This window comes from Oryctolagus cuniculus, chromosome 7, assembly GCF_051225735.1.
Source record: "Oryctolagus cuniculus isolate XC-2025 breed Fujian yellow rabbit chromosome 7, ASM5122573v1, whole genome shotgun sequence".
In the NCBI taxonomy this organism is placed as follows: Eukaryota; Metazoa; Chordata; class Mammalia; order Lagomorpha; family Leporidae; genus Oryctolagus; species Oryctolagus cuniculus.
In genome coordinates this window covers 108037855-108057810 of record NC_142873.1, presented here as the reverse complement: position 1 = coordinate 108057810, position 19956 = coordinate 108037855, and the positions used below count along the sequence as shown (strand labels likewise).

The window sequence follows — 19956 nt, the reverse complement described above, 5'->3', positions numbered from 1 at the left end:
GACGACTCCATGTCGGAGCCAGGCGCGGTGCAGAGCCCTAATTTTAGGATTCACCGCTTCCCCTTCTTCCAGAGGCTTTCGGCTTTCGCGCTCCGGAGCCGCTGCGTAGCAGTTAGCACCGCACCCTCCCTGCCTGCTACGCTGTTTCCAGGAGGCTCCGGCGCTTTGCCCTTGGACTTGAGGGGCTTGGGTGCATGCAGGTGGAGGCTGGCACACAGCTCCTGGTGCGATGCTCTTGCCGTGCACCCTGTGACCCTTCGTGGGCAACTACACAGGCCCCAAACCTTCCTGCACGCAGGGCCGCTGGGTTTGGCTTTCGCCAGTCCGCAGGAGTCCCGCCTGGTGATGGGCATATTCCATATTAAAAGAAAAAGGGGGGGGGGGCACACAGCTGGATGCCATTGGAGACACTGCTGTTTTAATCTACTAAATGTGTTTGTAATGAAGGCTCCTAAGCAAGCAAGCCCACATTCTATAATTGAGGATGTACAAGGGTCCAGGGTAGGTAGAGTTGCTGGTAGGCTCTGGATCATTCACTTCCACCTATTGATCTCTGTGGTTTTTGATGTTGAAACTTTAATTTAGCAGCCACCGTGGTTAAGCAAATAGCTATGCATGGGCGTGGTGAGTGCAGAGAGGGCCCATTCACTCCTCAGCTAATCTGTCATGGACAAATAGTGTGTGTGTGTGTGTGTGTACCCAAAGTGTTTAAAATTAACTCTTAGAACAATGTTGGGTTTTCTTGTGCTGTTTTCAGTGGCTGGTGAAAAGGGTTTCTGGAAAGAAAAAATTGTGCTCGTTTGCCAAGTCATGGTAGGCCATGGCATGATTTAGAAAAAAACAAAGCTGAGTTAAGCTCAGGTTGAGGTTAATGTTCACCATTGTTTGGGACTGAAACACTCCCATTTGCTCAGTCTGTTTTAAGGTTAAATCCCCAACCTCTTTTGAGCTGACTTGGTTTTCAGAATTGTTTTGCACTCTGTATGAGGCAGACCCCTGAGTTGGGAGTTGGGTAGTTATGTGCTGGCTTGTTAGCATCAGTGGCCTAGGACAATTCTACCACATTTCTTTTGGGTTTCAGTTTCTCTAAAATGGAGAGATGTTAGACTAGATTACTGTTTTGCAGATATGGGTGGTGGGAAAGGAATGTAGTGAGCCTTAAAGCAACATTTTGGGTAGATGAAATAGAGAAGAAAATGTCAGAAACCATTGCATATGGTTAGGATAACTATAGTTTCCTGAAACAGGTGTTAGATATAGATGCTTATGAATGTAGGTATTGGCTGTATTCTGATGTCAGGTCTGTTTTTTTCCTTCTTACTGTGAGTCCCAGTCAAAAATGTTTTATATATATGTGTGTGTGTGTGTGTGTGTGTGTGTGTGTGTATGTGTGTGTGTGTATATCATAGCTTTCTAATTTGTTTTTCAGGAGTCTGTGAAATGCAGCTTTGTATATACCTATATGCATGTGTACACAAGTATTTTCATACAACAAGATGTTTTCTTCTAATACTCCAAACTGTGTTTCCTAGTTCCCCCAAGTCTTTTCTCGAGATGGGTATGTGTTGACAGGATCACTAGAGTGTCATGTAAGGTGTGTGTTTGTGTTAAGGGGGAAGATGTGACCATGACCAAACCCTGAGGGCTATTGGTGATCTGAGGACGACACAAAAATACGCTAAAGATTAGAGTCTTTGTGCTGAAAAGAACCATAGAAAAACTATGAAAATATTATGAGTTGTTTGGAGGTTAACTCTCCTCGAAAAGACTGACAACAATTTGGTAAAATTTGGAAGGTTTGATGTGATAAATAAATCATTAGGATGCTTTGGTAGGCAGAAACTGAATTTTTATCTGCTACCATCACATGACTGGTGCTGAGTAAGTGTTGGATTGTGGTTTAATAACCGCCTTCCTTTCTTTTTCCTCTTTAGTACATCTTAAGATGGTCCAATGAGGTTTTTAATCCAAAAGGCATTGCATACCATTTATCCAGCTTATCTCAAGATGTTTGTAAGCCAGAAGAAAACATTATGTGTGAGGCAACTGAAACGAAAATAGTTGAATGAGTTAATAAGTAGATATTGGCAAACATGACAGCTAATTATCATAATAACCATAGCTCCTATTTAGTGAACAGCTAGTATGTGAAAAGCTCTCTGCGAGGTGCTTTACATATTGTCATAACACTGGAAGGTAGGTAGTATTTTACTTGTAGTGAAATGGATTAAGAATTTGTACAGGGACACATGGTAAGTGGCAGAGCTGGAATTCAAATGTAGATGTTCTTGCCTCTGAATCTTTCACATAGTAGGCAAGGATTTGAAAATAAGTAGCATTATAAAATTACAGAATTTTTAATAAAATTGTCAATATTGTTCATTGTTGGAACCAGTCTACCTATTATATAAAGGGACATATCAACTGTAGGAAATGATTACTTTTTACTAGTTTTCTAGGATATTTTTATTTGGAAAAAATTTAACTCTTCAAGTTCACCTCCAAATTTCCTTTTGCAGGTAAGTTCTTTGAATAATTTTTAAAAGGATTTATTTGGAAGTCAGAATTACAAAGAGAGAGAGACAGAGAGATCTTCCATCTGCTAGTTCATTGCAACTGCTAGCCATTTGTGGGCCAGGTTGAAGCTAGGAGCTTCATCTCAGCCTCCCAAGTGGGTGGCAGGGGCCCAAGCACTTGGAGCTTCCTCTGCTGCTTTCCCAGGTGCATTAGCAGGGAGCTGGATCAGAAGTGGAGCAGCCAAGACACAAAACGGTCCATATAGGATGTAGTTGGCGGTTTTACCCGATATGCCACGATGCCAGTCCCGGTTCTTTGACTATTTTATGCAGCAAGGTCTTAAAGATATGAAAGAATTAAAGAATTAGGAGTAGAGAATTTGAAAATTTGGGTTAATTTTTTTTGTGCATTAAGAGGTGATAAAATTGTTCTCCTTTTAATGTTCCACAATTTTTCTGGTTTTTATTTCAAGATAACAAACATGATATTTTGCGGGCAAATTAGGTTATACATGACATTTTAGTGTAGTAAAACCTGGATATGAGTATTGTCTATGCCAGTGGTTCCTGAAAGAATTTTTCAGGGAAAATTATTACAGAATTTAGACTGGAAGGCCCTCCAGATGAAGAATTAGCATGGTGTCTATCTCTCAATCTTTAATTCAAAGTAAGTAGAAAGAAATCTCAAAATGTTGTGATTTTTCTTGCCATTATGACTACTTTGACTTGGTGGGTTGGTAAATGATGCTTTAGCTGGAGGGGATCTGTAAGTAAGTGAGTTCTTGTGGTCTCAGACCTAGCATGTGGTGAAGCTAGAACTTGCCCATGCCTGTGGTTCTAGTGGGAAACATATTAGAAAATTTCCGATGTGTGTTTTGACTCTCATAAGATTGAGGGGCTGTAGTAATATTCACTTGCAGAAAACCAGAAATGCCAAATGCCCTGCAGTGTTCTGCACTGTTCCGTGCAGATGTATATTCAATATTTTAACAAAAAAAGAACAGATTTTTAAAATTTATTTGAAAGGCAGAGTTACAGAGAGAGAGGGAGCAGAGAAAGCATACCTTCCATTTGGCGGTTCACCCTCTAAATGGCCACAATGGCAGGAGCTGGGCCAGTCTGGAGCCAGGAGCTTCTTCTGAATCCCCCACATAGGTGCAGGGGCCCAAGCACTTGGGCCAGCTTCCACTGCTTTCCCAAGAAGATTAGCAGGGAGCTGGGTCAGATGTAGAGCAGCTGGGACTTGAACCGGCACTCATATGAGATGCTAGCACCACAAGCAGTGGCTTTACTTGTTACAGCTTAGCACCAGTTCCTTTCCATACTTTTCTAAGTCTAGAACATGAATTGGTTATATTGATTTTATATATATACACACACATACCTATATACATATATATGAATTTCCTGACTCAAAAATACTATGTAAATCTAAGAAACACTATATTTAATTTTGTTCAGAGAAATCATTTGCTCAAGGTAGTACTATATGTGTTTGAGACACCAATACAACACATGTCTCGTTGAATCTACATACAGGCACCGTATCTGATAACTTTACCATGTTGTCTAATGGAGCCCTGCTTCACATATTAAAAAAAATGTTGTTTTCATGTAATTGAGCTATTTCCCTTCTCCCTAACATTACAGTTGAAAAATACACATACACAGAGTTTAATTTTGTGGTGTTGCTTGGGTTATTTTACCTTTGAATTTCATCTTGAGATACTACACAAGGAAATATAAAATATGTGTATATTTTATGTATTAGTGTTACTGAGAGTTTAAAAAATGGCTTGATTTTGGCCATCTTTATGTTTAAAAGAATTTGTGCCAACATTAAAACTTGGAGACTATACTTGTATATTCAATTCTGTATTTTCTCCTTTTAAAAATTATCAGAACAGCTGACAACAATGTAGCTGAGGTAAGCATAAGCTACCCTCTATAACGGGCCAAGATCCTGGGCTGTGAGGGTTGTAGATTTGCTAAAGAATGATGCCACTTGTCACCGATTTTTTTTTTCTATGCTACAGCTGTAACTGGCATTTTTAAAAAAGATTTATTTATTTATTGAAAGTCAGAATTACACACAGAGAGAAGGAGAAGCGGGGGGGGGGGGCGGTCTTCCATCCGCTGGTTCATTCCACAGTTGGCTTCAATGGCCAGAACTGTGCCGATCTGAAGCCAGGAACTTCTTCCAGGTCTCTCATGCGGTTACAGGGGCCCAAGGACTTGGGTCATCTTCTGTTGCTTTCCCAGGCCGTAGCAGAGAGTTGGATCGGAAGTGGAGCAGTCGAGACTTGAACTGACATCCATATGGGATGCTGGCACTGCAGGTGATGGCTTTACCTGCTATGACACAGAGCCGGCCCCATAACTGGCTTTTTAAAATCTCATTTTCTAATTGCTTATTCCTGGAATATAGAAATAGTTAATTTTTATATTGACCTTATTTCAGTGACTTCACTAAATTCACTCAGTAATTTAAATAGTTTTTTGATGGGGGGATTTCTGTGTAGACATCTCATTCTGTGAAGACATCTCATTCTGTGAATAATGGCAGTTTTATTTCTTCCTTTCTAATCCTTATGCTTTTTATCTTTGACATACTGCAATAGCTGAGGTTTCTCTTAAAATATTAACTAGAAGTAGTAATGGTGAGTATCTTCATCTTGTTCTTAATGTCAGGAAAAGCTATTAATTTTCACAACTAAGTATAATATTTTGTATGGAATTCATATAGATACTTTACTTTTAAAAATTTTATTTAAGATGTACCTATTTCATGTGTACAGATTTAGGAACATAGTGATACTGCCCACTCTACCCTCTTTCCTGCCTGTGTTCCCACCCTGCCTCCTCCTTCCTCTCCTGAGCCCTCTCTCAATTTTTACAATGATCTACTTTCAGTTCATGTTTTTACATTTCATCATTCTTTTTATATCTAAACATACATACATTTAAAAAATATTTATTTGAAAGAGTTACAGAGAAGCAAAGGCACAGAGAGAGAGAGAGAGAGAGAGTCAGAGACAGAGAGAGGTCTTCTATTGCTGGTTCATTCCCCCAACTGTCCACAATGGCCAGAGCTGGGCCACTCTGAAGCCAGGAGCCAGGAGTTTGCTCCAGATCTCCCACATGGGTGCAGGAGCCCAAGGACTTGGACCATCCTCCATTGCTTTCCCAGGCCATGGCATAGAGCTGGATCGAAAGTGGAACAACTGGGACTAGAACTGGCACCCATATGGGATACCAGCACAGCAGCTTCACCTGCTATGCCACAGCGCTGGCCCCTAGTTTACCTTATAATCATAACATTAACTCTGCACTAAGTAAAGAATTCAACAAATAAGAAGAAGGAAAAAAAAGGACTATAAACAATCATGGAAGCTCAAAATGTCAGTTTCACTCCTATACATTACATTTTTGAACTCTGTTAATTACCACAGATCAGGGAAAACAAGGTGTTTGTCTTTTGGGGACTGGCTTTTTTCACTAAGTATAATGATTTCCAGTTGCATCCATTTTGTTGCAAAAGACAGGATTTCATTTGTTTATATGGCTGAATAGTATTCCAGTATATGTGTGTATGTGTGTGTGTATCATAACTTCTTTATCCAGTCATCAATTGATGGACATCTGGGTTGATTCCATATCTTAGCTATTGTGAATTGAGCTACAATAAACATGGGGGTACAGTTTTATTTGAATAAATTCCCAGGAATGGGATGAACTGGGTCATATGGTAGGTCTACATTCAGATTTCTGAGGTATCTCCATACTGTCGTCCACAGTGTCTGTACTAGTTTACAATCCTACCAACATTGGATTCAGGTACCTTTCCCCCCTAATCCTTGCCAGCATTTATTGCTTGTTGATTTCTGTATGAGAGCCATTCTCACTGGAGTGAGGTGAAACCTCATTGTGGTTTTGATTTGCATTTCCCTGATGGAATGATCCTGAGCATTTTTTCATGTGTCTGTTGCCATTTGAATTTCAACTTCGGAAAAATGCCTGTTCAAATTCTTTGCCCATTTCTTAACTGGATTGTTTGTTTTGTCGTTGTTGAGATTCTTGAGCTCTTTATAGATCCTGGATATCAATCCTTTGTCAGTTTCATAGTTCTTAAATATTTTCTCCCATTCTGTTGGTTGCCTCTTCACTTTGCTGAATGTTTATTTTGTAATGCAGAAGCTTCTCAGCTTGATGTAATCCCATTTGTCCATTTTACTTTGATTGCCTGTGCTTCTGGGATCTTTTCCAATAAGTCTTTACCTATGCTAATACCTTGCACTGTTTCCATAGTATTCTCTAGTGCAGATCATAGATTTATATCCTTGATCCATTGTGAGTTAATTTTTTAAAAAAGATTTATTTATTTATTTGAATGGTAGAGTTACAGGCAAAGGCAGAGGCAGAGAAGAGAGATCTTCCATCCACTGGTTCACTTCCCAAGTGGCCAAAATAGCTGGAACTGAGCTGATCCAAAGCCAGGAGCTAGGAGCTTCCTCTTAGTCTCCTACGTGAGTGAAAGGGCCCAAGGACTTAGGGCATCCTCTACTACTTTCCATGGCACTTAGCAGGGAGCTGGATTGGAAGTGGAGCAGCCAGGATGTGAACTGGTGCCCATATGTGATGCTGGCACTGTAGGCAACGGCTCTAACTGCTACTCCACATCTCTGGCGCTGTGAATTGATTTTTGTATAAGGTGTAAGGTAGGAGTTTTGTTTCATTCTTCTGCATGCAAAGATTCAGTTTTCCCAGCACCATTAGTTGAAGAGATGGTCCTTTCTTCAGGGATTGGTTTTAGGTCCTTTGTCAAAGATTAGTTGGTTGTAGATGTGTGTTCTGGAGTTTCTATTCTGTTCCATTGGTCTACATGTCTGTTTTTGTGCCAGTACCAGGCTGTTTTGATTGTAACTGCCCTGCAATATGTCTTGAAATCTGGTATTGTGTTGCCTCTGGCTTCATTTTTGTTGTATGAGATTGCTTTATCTATTAAAGGTCTCGTGTTTCCATCTGAATTCTAGCATCATTTTTTCTAGATTTAAGAAGAATGTCATTCCATCATGTGCATTTATCATACCAATATAATGTTGAATTTTACTTAAAATGTCTTGGGAAACTAATGTCTTACTTTCAGTAAAGTCAGTAAAACTTTACTGTGATTAAAACCATTGTAAGGATTTATAACCTGTAGATTGGAGAGTGTTTTGACATTTTAAGTGAATAAAATGGATGGATATTGTAGAAAATAAACTTTGATCTTTGGAAGATTCATATTTGGGTATGTCACATAGTCATAGTAAATGATAAAATACAAATGTTCAGTAATTTGGTATATTGTTAAATTATAATAATTTTTGTCTGATAGTTGTATAGCAAAATCAATACTTGAAAATTACAGCTTTTTAAAAAAATAAAAAAATAAAAAAAAGAAGAATGTCATTCGCATTTTGAATGGGATTGCATTGAATCTGTAAATTGCTTTTGGTAATGTGGACATTCTAATGATACTAATTCTTCCAATCCATGAATATGGAAGATTTTTCATTTTTTGGTGTCTTCTATCTCTTTCTTTAATGTTTTATAATTTTCATGTAGAGATCTTTCACATCCTTAGTTAAATGTATTCCAAGGTATTTAATTTTTTCTGTAGCTATTGTGAATGGGGTTGATCTTAGAAGTTCATTCTTAGCCATGAAGCAGTTATTTTCTGTTCCTAGAATGTGAATTTTATTTTTTATGAATATCATGAAATGGTAGTCAAGTATCTTCCTGTATTGTTCTGATAGTTGTTCTATTTTATTATATTAATAGTGTTAAGCCACCTTCACATTTCTGGCATAAATTCAACTTAGTTGTGGTTTATTACGCATTCTATATATTTCTGGAACTCACTTGCTAATGTCAGATTGGGGAGTATCTTTGTTCCTAAGAGAGATTAACGTATAATTTTCCTGTGTTATGGTGCTCTTCCCAGGTGTTGGCATCAAGGATATGCAGATATTATAAAATAAACTAAGAAATATTCCCTCTTTTGCTGTCCTCTGGAAGTATTGTATTGTTGGAAATTCATTCTTTGAATGTTAGGAAAAATTCACTGGTGAATAATTTGGGCTTGGAAATTTTGTTGATGGAAACATTTAAGATCTAGATTCAGTTGTTTTAACAGGTATAGAACTGTTCAGATAGTCTCTTTTTGCATTTAAATAGTTGTATTTTTCTAACAATTTGCCCATTTCACCTGAATTTTCAAATCCTATTGGCATAAGATTTTCTTTAAATCCTCCTATGATTGTTGACATGTATGTAGATTGTATAGTCTTATCCCTGTTTTTATTTCTGATATTGGCATTTCTATTTTTTTTACAGTGGTAATTTTCATTTTGATGTAGATTACCAGTTCTGTAAATTTTAGTTATCTTTGCAACTTTTGACATGATTGCTTTTGTGTTATATATTTATTTTGTATCTCATGAGATTTATCACTTTTTAAAAGTTTCCTAAGATGAAAGTTTATATCTTTGATTCTCAACTTCTCTCTTTCTCTCTCTCTCTCTCTCTCTCTCTCTCTCTCTCTCTCTGCATTGGCAGGAGGCTGGAGTAAGGAGATGGAGCTGGGAATGAAACCCAGGCACTGTGTTTTTGGACTGAAATGTCTTTTTTTTTTTTTTAAAGATTTATTTATTTATTTATTTATTTGAGACGCAGAGTTACAGACACAGAGAGAGGTCTTCTGTCCACTGGTTCACTCCGCAAATGGCTGCAATGCCCAGAACTGTGCTGATCTGAAGCCAGGAGCCAGGAGCTTCTTCTGGGTCTTCTACCCTAGTGGAGGGGCCCAAGCACTTAGGCCATCTTCCACTGTTTTCCCAGGCCATAAGCAGAGAGCTGGATTGTAAGAGGAGCAGCTGGAACTTGAACCAGTTCCCATTTGGGATGCTGGCACTGTAGGCGGTGGCTTTACCTGCTATGCCACAGTACTGGCCCTGGAAGCAAATGTCTTAACTGTTGGGCCAAATGCCCACTCCTCCTTCAGCTTTTCTTTTACAAAATATTTTCACTTAATGCTACAATTATATTTTTATTTAGTTTTAAGTATTTAATAGATTCTAGTGTGAGTGATTTTCTTTTTTTGAACCAGACAGTCATATATAAATATATTTATTAGTTTCTCAGCAGTTGGGGAGTTCCTAAGTTATCTTTTTGCTGTAGACTTTTAGCTTACTTATACTATAATCAGAGGACATACTTTGGATGATCTTAGTTCTTTGAAAAAATTTTGACTCTTTTAAGTTTTTATTTTTTTTAACTTTTATTTAATGAATATAAATTTCCAAAGTACAGCTTATGGATTACAATGTCTTCACCCCCCATAACTTCCCTCCCACCCGCAACCGTCCCCTTTCCCGCTCCCTCTCCCCTTCCATTCACATCAAGATTCATTTTCAAATCTCTTTATGTACAGAATATCAGTTTAGTATATATTAAGTAAAGATTTCAACAGTTTGTACCCACATAGAAACACAAAGTGAAAAACACTGTTTGAGGCCGGCGCCGCGGCTCACTAGGCTAATCCTCCGCCTAGCGGCGCCGGCACACCGGGTTCTAGTCCCGGTCGGGGCGCCGGATTCTGTCCCCGGTTGCCCCTCTTCCAGGCCAGCCCTCTGCTGTGGCCAGGGAGTGCAGTGGAGGATGGCCCAGGTGCTTGGGCCCTGCACCCCATGGGAGACCAGGAAAAGCACCTGGCTCCTGGCTCCTGCCATCGGATCAGCGCGGTGCGCCGGCCGCAGCGCGCCAGCCGCTGCGGCCATTGGAGGGTGAACCAACGGCAAAGGAAGACCTTTCTCTCTGTCTCTCTCTCTCACTGTCCACTCTGCCTGTCAAAAAAAAAAAAAAAAAAAAAAAAAAAAAGAAAAACACTGTTTGAGTACTAGTTATAGCATTAAATCACATTGTACAACACATTAAGGACAGAGATCCTACATGAGGAGTAAGTGCACAGTGACTTCTGTTGTTGACTTAACAAATTGACACTCTTGTTTATGGCACCAGTAATCCCTAGGCTCTTGTCATGAGTTGCCTAGGCTATGGAAGCATTTTGAGTTCACCGACTCTGATCTTATTTAGACAAGGTCATAGTCAAAGTGGAAGTTCTCTTCTCCTTCAGAGAAAGGTTCCTCCTTCATTGATGACCTGTTCTTTCCACTGGGATCTCACTCATGGAGATCTTTCATTTGTTGTTTTTTTTTTTTTTGTCCCCCAAGAGTGTCTTGGCTTTCCATGCCTGAAATACTCTCATGGGCTTTTCAGCCGGATCCGAATTCCTTAAGGGCTGATTCTGAGGCCAGAGTACTGTTTAGGACATCTGCCATTCTATGAGTCTTCTGTGTATCTCGCTTCCCATGTTGGATCGTTCTCTCCCTTTTTTATTCTATCAGTTAGTATTAGCAGACACTAGTCTTGTTTATGTGATCCCTTTGACTCTTAGTCCTATCATTATGATCAATTGTGAACAGAAATTGATCATTTGGACTAGTGAGATGGCATTAGTACATGCCATCTTGCTGGGATTGAATTGGAATCCCCTGGTATGTTTCTAACTCTACCATTTGGGGCAAGTCTGATTGAGCATGTTCCAAATTGTACATCTCTTCCCTCTCTTATTCCCACTCTTATATTTAACAGGGATCATTTTTTCAGTTAAGTATCAACACTTAAGAATAACTGTGTATTAATTACAGAATTCAACCAATAGTGTTAAGTAGAACAAACAAACAAAATACTAGGAGGGATAAAGTATTAAGTTGTTCATCAACAGTCAGGGCAAGGGCTGATCAAGTCACCGTTTCTCATAGTGTCCATTTCACTTCAACAGGTTTCCTTTTTGGTGCACAGTTAGTTGTCACCGATCAGGGAGAACATATGATATTTGTCCCTTTGGGACTGGCTTATTTCACTCAGCATGATGTTTTCCAGATTTCTCCTTTTTTTTTTTTTTGCAAATGACCAGATTTCATTGTTTTTTACTGCGGTATAGTATTCTGTAGAGTACATGTCCCATAATTTCTTTATCCAGTCTACTGTTGATGGGCATTTAGGTTGATTCCAGGTCTTAGCTATTGTGAATGGAGCTGCAATAAACATTAAGGTGCAGACCACTTTTTTGTTTGCCAATTTAATTTCCTTTGGGTAAATTCCAAGGAGTGGGATGGCTGGGTTGTATGGTAGGGTTATATTCAGGTTTCTGAGGAATCTCCAGACTGAACTTCCATAGTGACTTTACCAGTTTACATTCCCACCAACAGTGGATTAGTGTCCCTTTTTCCCCACAACCTCGCCAGCAACTGTTGTTGGTAGATTATTGAATGTGAACCATTCTAACCGGGGTGAGGTTTAACCTCATTGTGGTTTTGATTTGCATTTCCCTGATTGCTAGTGATCTTGAACATTTTTTCATGTGTCTGTTGGCCATTTGGATGTCCTCTTTTGAAAAATGTCTGTTGAGGTCCTTGGCCCATCTCTTGAGTGGGTTGTTAGTTTTGTTGTTGTGTAGTTTCTTGATCTCTTTGTAGATTCTGGTTATTAATCCTTTATCTGTAGCATAGTTTGTGAATATATTTTCCCATTCTGTCGGCTGCCTCTTCACTTTCCTGACTGTTTCTTTTGCAGTACAGAAACTTCTCAATTTGATGCAATCCCAATAGTTAATTTTGGCTTTGACTGCCTGTGCTTCTAGGGTCTTTTCCAGGAAGTCTTTGCCGGTGCCAATATCTTGCAGGGTTTCTCCAATGTTCTCTAATAATTTGATGGTGTCAGGTCGTAGATTTAGGTCTTTAATCCATGCTGAGTGGATTTTTTGTGTAAGGTGTTAGGTAGGGGTCTTTTTCATGCTTCTGCACTTGGAGATCCAGTTTTCCCAGCACAATTTATTGAATAGACTGTCCTTGCTCCAGGAATTGGTTTTAGATCCTTGCTCAAATATAAGTTGGCTGTAGATGTTTGGGTTGATTTCTGGTGTTTCAATTCTGTTCCATTGGTCTATCCATCTGTTTCTGTACCAGTACCATGCTGTTTTAATTACAACTGCCCTGTAATATGTCCTGAAATCTGGTATTGTGATGCCTCTGGCTTTGTTTTTGTTGTACAAAATTGCTTTAGCTATTCGAGGTCTCCTGCATCTCCATATGAATTTCAGCATCATTTTTTCTAGATCTGAGAAGAATGTCTTTGGTATCTTGATTGGTGTCGCATTGAATCTGTGAATTGCTTTTGGGAGAATGGACATTTTGATGATGTTGATTCTTCCAATCCATGAGCATGGAAGATTTTTCCATTTCTTGGTATCCTCTTCTATTTCTTTCTTTAAGATTTTGTAATACTCATTGTAGAGATCATTGACATCCTTTGTTAAGTTTATTCCAAGGTATTTGATTGTTTTTGTAGCTATTGTGAATGGGATTGATCTTAGCAGTTCTTCCTCAGCCATGGCATTGCCTGTGTATACAAAGGCTGTTGATTTTTTTTTTAATCTTTTATTTATTTAATGAATATAAATTTTCAAGGTACGACTCATGGGTTACAATGGCTTCCCCCCCATACCGTCCCTCCCACCCACAACCCTCCCCTTTCCCACTCCCTCTCCCCTTCCATTCACATCAAGATTCATTTTCAATTATCTTAATATACAGAAGATCAGCTTAGTATACCTTAAGTAAGGATTTCAACAGTTTGCTCCCACACAGAAACATAAAGTGAAAGATAATAGATGATTTTTTTTAAATGATGATGAAATCAGATCAGACCTATTGTCATGTTTAGGCTGTTGATTTTTGTGCATTGATTTTATATCCTGCTACTTTTCCAAACTCTTGTGTGAGTTCCAATAGTCTCTTAGTAGAGTTCTTTGGATCTTCTAAATAAAGAATCATATCGTCTGCAAAGAGGGATAGTTTGAGTTCTTCCTTCCCAATTTGTATCCCTTTAATTTATTTTTCTTGCCTGATGGCTCTGGCTAAGTAAGTATTAGAGAAAGAGAAAGAGAGAGAGAGAGAGAGAGAACATGAGAACAGTACCTCCAAGTGTGTTTCATGGTGAAAAGAACCCTCTGTGCTGCCCTCAGCCTCTTTTATGAGGTAGAGGGTAGTACCTTAATCAGATATACAAATGGAGTGGGGTCTTAGCATATGCCCTGGTCCCAGATGAGACAGGTACATTCTGGGAAGGTGGACAAATTAAGACAAGAGTTAAAGAGATAAGCATTACTTTTCAGGGTTGTGAGAAATCCAGCTCACCTAAACCTTTATTGACTGTCTAGTTACACCATATCAAATCCATCCTTCCTGCATAGATGGCCAGGACACACCCTCTTTTTTATTTTTTAAAGATTTATTTGTTTATTTTAAAGTCAGAGTTACACAGAGAGAGTAGAGGCACAGAGAGAGAGAGAGGGAGGGAGGTCATCATCCGATGGTTCACTCCCTCGTTTGCTGCAACAGCTGGAGCTGGGCGGATCTGAAGCCAGGAGCCGGAGCTTCTTCTAGGTCCCCCATGCGGGTGCAGGGGCCCAAGGACCTGGGCCATCTTCTACTGCTTTTCCAGGCCACATCAGAGAGCTGGGTTGGAAGTGGAGCAGCCAGGTCTCGAACCGGTGCCCATATGAGATGCTGGCACTTCAGGCCCAGGCGTTAACCTGCTGCACCACAGCACCAGCCCTGGACACAACCTCTTGAGCTATCATTACCTACTTCTCCCAGGGTGTACGTTAGAAGAAAGCTGGAATGAGGAGTGGAGCCAGGACTTGAACTCAAGCACTCTGATGTGGGATGTGGGCTTGAACTGGTGGCTTAACTGCAAGGCCAAATACCTGTTTGTCTTTGAAATTTTAAGAGACTTGCTTTGTGACCCTTGTGGCTCTGTACATGACCATTTCTTATAAGTGCATGCTGTGTGTGTACTTTAAAACAGTGTGCTAACTATGGTTGTTTGGTTCCGTGTTCTGTATCCATTTGTATGTCAGTTATTTCAGTTTTGTTCATCTTGACGAACATATCTTCTGTATCCTCTCTGATCCTTTTCTCCTTTATTCTGTTGGTTCCCAAGAAAGGATCAAACTCTCGTTATGATTTTAGACTTAATAAATTTCTCTTTACTTTGCTTTATTTAACTCCGAGGCTATGCTATTAGATGTATGATACATAAATATACAATCATTGGGGTGGGTGTTTGGTACATCAGTTAAGACACCACTTGGGATATCAGCATTCCATGTCAGAGTGCCTGCTTTGAGTTCTGGCTTTGCTTCTTATTCCAGCTTCCTGGTAATGCACACCCTTGGAGGCAGCAGGTGATGGCTCAAGTATTGGGGTCCCTAACATCCATGTGGGGGATCCACCAGACTGAGTTCTTGGGCCCTGGCTTTGGCCTGGCCCAGCCCTGTCTATTGCAGGCATTTGGAGAGTGAAACAGTAGGTGGATGCTCTTGTCTTTCAAATAAAATTAAAGCAAATAAACCTTTTAAAAATTTATAATTTTAAATTTAGTTTTTTTAAACATTCAGTACAGTTCAGATACAATTCTAATACAATGATTTTCTTTATTTTTATTTTTTGAGATTATACTTTTAATTTGCATTATAGTCTAGCATTTAATTCTCCACCAAATAGAGTTCAACAGATAAAAAACAAAATGATCCTAGTTTAGCAGGAACACAAGCAAGGACTGTAAACAATAGTCAAATGGAAACATAACCATTTTACCCACATACATACAGTAAATTTTAAAGTAATCACAGATCATTAAAATTCTAGTAGTGTAACATTCTTTATTTTTTCCCCAAGAATTATTCATTTATTTGAAAGGCAGAGTTACAGAGAGAGAGGGAGAGACAGAGAAAGAAATCTCCCATCTGTTGGTTCACTCCCCAAATGGCCACAATGGCCAGTGCTGGGCCGGTCTGAAGCCAGGAGCCAGGAGATTCTTCTGAGTCTACCATGTGGCTGCAGGGGCCCAAGGATTTGGACCATCTTTCACTGCTATCCTAGGTGCATTAGCAGGAAGCTGGATTGGAAGTGGAACAGCTGGGACAAACTGGCACCCATATGCACCCAAATGGCTGCAATAGGTGAATCTGGGCCAATCTGGAGCCAAGAGCTTCTTCCAGGTTTCCCACATGGGTGCAGGGGCCCAAGGACTTGGGCCATTTTTTGCTGCTTTCCCAGGCCACAGCAGAGAGCTGGATCAGAAGTGGAGCAGCTGGGAATCAAACCGGCGCCCATGTGGGATGCTGGCACTGCAGGCAGTGGCTTTACCTGCTACCCCACAGCACTGGCCCCAAAGCACTGGCCCCTCTGTGCTCTTTAAAGATACTGTTCCATTGTCTTCTGGCATTCATGCTTTCTTGGAAAAGCTGGCTATCATGTGTTTGTTGCTGTTTGATTTTGCATCTCTTTCCTTTGACTGCTGTTAAGGCTTTTCTCTCTATAATTGGTTTTCAACAGTTTTTCTAGGTGTGGTTTTTCCTTATGTATCTCTTCCAGTACTGTTTTGCTCCTTTCTTACCTGTCTTTCTGGAACTGCAGTTACTTTTATGTTGAAACTTCTTACTGTGTACTCTTCCTTTATTTTCTGTTTTTAGTCCTTTTTCAGTTTGTTTATTTTTTGATCTGTCTCAAAGCTCACTAGCTTTCTGTTGTAGCTGATCTGTTGTTGTACAATCTTTTAATTTCATAATTTTATTTTGTATTTTTTAGTTCTGGATTTTTTATTCTTTTAAAACAATTAATCCTTCACCTTGTCATCTATTTTTTCTAATATAAAAATCATAGTCATTCTGAAAATCATGTTTATGGCCCTATTTTGAATCTATCTTTTCTGTTTTTCTCTTGATTATATATCTTCATATGCCTGAAACTTTCCTTTTTCTTTTTTTAAAGATTTATTTACTTGTTTGAGAGGCAGAGTTACAGTCAGAGGGAGAGACAGAGAGAGAAGTCTTTCATCTGCTGGTTCATTCCCCAGATGGTTGGAGCTGTGCCCATCTGAAGCCGGGAACCAGGAAATTCTTCTGGGTCTCCCACGCAGGTGCAGGGGCCCAAGGACTTAGGCCATCTTCCGCTGCTTTCCCAGGCCATAGCAGAGAGCTGAATTGGAAGTGGAGCAGCCGGAATGCGAACTGGCACCCATATGGGATGCCGGCACTGCAGGCGGAGGCTTTCCCACTGTGTCACAGCACAGCTCCTTGGAATTTTCTTAATTATTTGAAAGACAGTTACAAAGAGAGAAAGAGACAGAGACAGAAAAACGTCTTCCATGCTCTTGTTCACTCTTCACAAATGGCCACAACAGCTGTGGCTGTCAGGCTGAAGCCAGGAGCTTGGAACGCCATCTAGGTTTCACACATGGATCGTAGGGGCCTATGCACTTGAGCCATCTTCTGCTGCTTTTCTAGGAGCATTAGCAGGGAACTGGATCAGAAGTGGGGCAATTAGGACACAAACCAACACCCATATGGGATACAATTGTCACAGGTAATGGCTTAACCCATCATATTACAATACCAGTTTCATGGAATTTTTAAATTAAATACCCAACATTGTGTGTGGAGATGCTCTGGGTGCTGTCATCTCTCGGATGAGAGTATTTATCTTTTCCTTTGTCAGCGATGGGAAGAACACATCAGTGTAGTCAGACAGTCCAATTGAGGTTGCTCTGCAAAGTTTTAAGGTTTGGTCTATTCTGGCTTCCCCCAGCCATAGGCTCCCAGGGGAATTGACTAGGAACCTGCCTCTTGACAGATCTTAAACTGCAATTCTTGTTTCTTAGTACTGCGAGTCTGGTGAAAACTCCCGTGTGCAAAATGTACATTCTGCTTTTTATCTGCCTTTGTCCTGAGCAGCTGAGTCATTGCTACCACAAGGAGAAAAGTCCTGTCGGGCTCACTTCTCCGAGCCACCTTAAGATGTGCCTTTTCATTCCTGAACTCCACTTTTTGTTGCTGCAGTCTAAACTTTCTATTCAAATGCAGTCTGAAATTCTGTAGGCTTCTCTGCCTCTTAGCAGCTGCCCTCTGCCAGGGGGTTTCTTAGCTTTCGCCCCATGCCAGAGCTGGCAGAACCCCCGGTAGGAAATGAACTTGCAGGAAATTGTACCCACTTCAGAGAGCCTCTCTTGCTAAGATCTGGCTCCTCAAATCCTGGCTGATTAATAGCTCTCCTATTACTTCAAGCAGATGCTGGGGGATTTTATATGACTTTTCTATTTGCCCTCAGTAGAACCGTTGGTCTGCTACAATCCACTATGATAACGGGAGGTTGAATCTGACTGTTGTTTTTTGATGTGAATTATGAGTATGGTGGAAAAAAAAAACAGCACTCCCATCTCCCTCTGCCCCCCAAAATGGCTGAGATATCAATGACATTGCATGGATGGTGCCAGAGAAGTGGGGGACCCTGGAACAATTCCTCTTTTCCCATAGAGCCAGAGAGCTGGGTAGGGGTGGGTGGCGCAGGTGTCACCGAGACCAAGGATCTGAACCCAGTTTCTGCTGTATGTGAATAAAGAATGAAGGCAATTGATGGCTGGTTATTCTTTCTTGCTTATGGAAAGCTTGTATCTTCTGTATTCTCTCAGAAATGCCTATTTAATTTTCTTTAAAGACTTATTATTTTTTTTTATTTGAAAGGCAGTGTCACAGAGAGAGGAGGAGAGACAGAGAGAGAGACAGAGAGAGAGAGAGAATCTTCTATCTGCTGTTTTACTTCCCAAATGGCTGCAGGGGCTAGGGCTGGGCCAGGCTGAAGCCACAAGCCCAGAGCTGCTTTGGGTCACCCACATGAGTGCAGGACCCCAAGGACTTGCATTGTCTTCTTCTGCTTTCCGAGATGCATCAGCAGGGAGCTGGATGGGAAGTGGAGCAGCTGGGTCTTAAACTGGCACCCTTATGGGAAGCTAGCATTGCAGGTGAAGGCTTAGCCTACTATGCCACAGTGCTGGCCCTGCCTGTGGATTTATGTTGCTTTGTTCCAGAGACTACACGTGCTAAAAGACCTTTTCATTTTCTTGAGTCTGGTCCTCCATCCAAATGTTTAATACTTTTTTGATTTTTATGATTTGGAATAGTCAGCTCTTCCCTCCCAAGTTCAATATGATTCTGAAATTTCCAAAATCATCTGAATGATTAAGTTACAGAAGGTTTTATACAACTTGACCCAAGCTTTTTTTTTTTATTTTTTTAACTTTTATTTAGTGAATATAAATTTCCAAAGTACAGCTTATAGATTACAATGGCTTCCCCCCCCATAATGTCCCTCCCACCCGCAACCCTCCCCTTTCCCACTCCCTCTCCCCTTCCATTCACATCAAGATTCATTTTCGATTCTCTTTATATACAGAAGATCAGTTTAGCATACATTAAGTAAAGATTTCAACAGTTTGCTCCCACACAGAAATATAAAGTGAAAAATACTGTTTGAGTACTAGTTATAGCATTAAATCTCAATGTACAGCACACTAAGGACAAAGATCCTACATGAGGAGTAAGTGCACAGTGACTCCTGTTGTTGACTTAACAAATTGACACTCTTGTTTATGGCATCAGTAATCACCCTAGGCTCTTGTCATGAGCTGCCAAGGCTATGGAGGCCCCCTGGGTTCACCGACTCTGATCATATTTAGACAAGGCCATGGTCAAAGTGGAAGTTCTCTCCTCCCTTCAGAGAAAGGTACCTCCTTCTTTGATGACCCGTTCTTTCCACTGGGATCTCACTCGTGGAGATCTTTCATTTAGGTTTTTTTTTTTTTTTTTTTTTTTTTGTACCCCAAGAGTGTCTTGGCTTTCCATGCCTGAAATACTCTCATGGGCTTTTCAGCTGGATCCGCATGCCTTAAGGGCTGATTCTGAGGCCAGAGTGCTGTTTAGGACATCTGCCATTCTATGGTTGACCCAAGCTTTTTACTGTAGCCGAGTTGAGTAGCTTTTGACATCTTTCGCAGGATGCACAGCTGTGTGTAGAGCTAGATGTAGCCAAGAGCTTCGTGACACTGCCCTTGGCCTCAGCCTCTCAAATGCAGGTTCAGTTGGGATATTTACTCATCTCAGCTCTTGAGCACTTTTGCTTTCTGCCCTCCTTTCTCCCTAGATGTGTATTAGGGTAGTTCTAGGGATTGGTCAGGGAACTAAGTAGCTCCACCCGTGTGTGACATAGAGCTGAAGGGTGACAAAGTGATTGGTCCAGTTGTGGAAGTGTTTTTCATATTTCCCCAGAATTTCTGTTAAAATTAAAGAAACCAACTAGTACTTGTTCTTGTCTTTTCAGATGAGCTCCCCTGCTCCAATTCTACTATTTAAAAAAATATGCTTCTCCAAGGAACTGTGGAATGCTGATGATATTCTCTTACTTGTTCTGGTTGCTGGTTCTTAACACTTTTTAAATTT

The 19956-nt window shown here is 40.3% G+C and overlaps 1 protein-coding gene across 8 annotated transcripts in view; it reads left to right on the top strand.

The window, feature by feature from the left end:
* DNAJC6 (DnaJ heat shock protein family (Hsp40) member C6) overlaps window positions 1–19956 on the top strand; it is a 195408-nt gene that overhangs the window by 16184 nt on the left and 159268 nt on the right. The window lies entirely within an intron of this gene.